The sequence below is a fragment of the Dasypus novemcinctus genome, chromosome 30, assembly GCF_030445035.2.
Source record: "Dasypus novemcinctus isolate mDasNov1 chromosome 30, mDasNov1.1.hap2, whole genome shotgun sequence".
NCBI classification, from domain to species: Eukaryota; Metazoa; Chordata; class Mammalia; order Cingulata; family Dasypodidae; genus Dasypus; species Dasypus novemcinctus.
The window spans coordinates 42,201,627-42,203,643 of NC_080702.1; positions in this window are offsets into that span (position 1 = coordinate 42,201,627).

Sequence of the window (2,017 nt, forward strand, 5' to 3'; positions counted from 1 at the left end):
ACAAGGGAATGCCTCTAGAGCATATGGACATATTCAAGTGTGCATGGTGCTTTGTTGTTGTAGTGTATTAACCAAAAGATTATTGAATATCCATCCTATTGTCCAATAGGACAACAAGAATCCCCAGAGTACTAGGATAGTGCCTTGCGAAAGTAGACATACCATTATGCCAGGAACTTGATATTGATTGTTGTATTTATGAACCTTTTCCTGTGAAATTGGAAGTTTGCCTTGTATGATGTACTGCCTAACTCTTACCTCCTGAAAGCCTCCTTTTTGCTCAAATGTGGCCACCCTCTACAACAAACAGCATAAAAATGCACTACCTTTCCCCTGGCATAGGACATGACTTCTGGGGATGAGCCTCCCTGTCAGTGAGGGATTATTACCAAGCACCAACTAGAAATGAATCTGAAAATACTCCTTGAACAAAAGGGTGACTTGATAAATCTAATTGAGTTTATATGGCTAAGAGAGTTCTAATAAGCCAGTAGGTCATTCCAGAGGTTTCACTTACGCAAGTCTCAGAAGGATCTCATTGACTGACACATTATACAGTGCCTGAAACACCAGGGCTACTGTGTTCTCTGGAGACATCCAGAAAGTGTAAACAGGACAGACAGCTCAGGAATTTGGCACCCTGTCAATAGGCCTTACTTTTGGATAATAACAAACATAGGCCCATTTATATGTTCGCTATACATGACTCCTTTTGCCGCTTTTATTACAGGGTTATAATTATAATTAACCCTATACTTGAGAAATTATGTCCCAGAGGCTTAAATCTTTGATCCATCCATAAGCCAGCTGAGACCTGACTTTCAGCAGACTTGCAACACCCTCTCTCCAGATCATTGGAATCACCCGGGACAACTAACAAAGAGATGAGGATGGACAATACCCATCCCAAGAAGAAGAGAGTGCCTGCAACTGCAAGCAAGATAGTTCCCTTGATCTGTCTTGGGACCTAAGCTCCCTCTCAATTAGAATCAGTGTGGGCATCACCTTTCCAAAAATTATCTAGATTGTGCAATGAACAATGGGCTAAATTAGACTAATAATTATTCAACTATATTATTAATCTAGCAATGGAAGAACTCTTATCATTGACATAAAGGCAGTGGCCACCAGAGGTTCTGAGGGATGGGAGAGTGAAGGATGATTATATTATGGCAGTATTTTCAGGACATTGGAATTGTCCTTCATGACATTGCAAGGACATATACAGGACATTATATGTATTTGTCATAGCCTACAAAACTTTGCAGGACAGAATATGAACTATAATCTAAACTATAGTCCATGATTAGTAGCAATTCTTCAATATGTGTTCATCAGTTGTAGGAAATATACCACACTGATGAAGGATGTTGCTGATGCAGGAAAGTGTGGAAGGGGTTGGGAGTGTGGCATATGGGAATTCCTTATATTTTTAATGTAAATTTTATCTAATCTAAAGCTCTTTTAAAAATAAAAATAAATAAAAATTTAAAATAAATAAATTCAGAATACTGTTATGTTTCAGAGAGGATTTGGATAGATAGGAACAGTTATTCAGTGTTGGTAGGAATGTAGAATGATACAGCCACTGTTGAGGACTGCTTGTCACTTTTTAAGGAAATTGAATATAGATTTACCATGTGAACCAGGAAAACCATGACTAGTTGTGTATCCAGAAGAACTGAGTGCAGTGACATGAAAAGACATCTGTACTACAATTTTCATAGCAGCACTGATCACATTTGCTATATGTTAGAAATAATCAAGGTGCACATCAAGTAATGAGTGGATAAAAAATCGTGGTGTGTACATTTATGATATAGTATTACGCACCAGTAAGAAGAAATGAAATCATGAATCATATGGCAACATGGAAGACTTGGAGAACATTATGTTGAATGAAGCAAGCTAGGCACAAAAAGACAAATATCGTACGATTGTACTATTATGAACTGAGTAAATGATGTAAACTCATGGAATTAATATTTAGTATATAGGTCACCAGAAATTAGAAAGA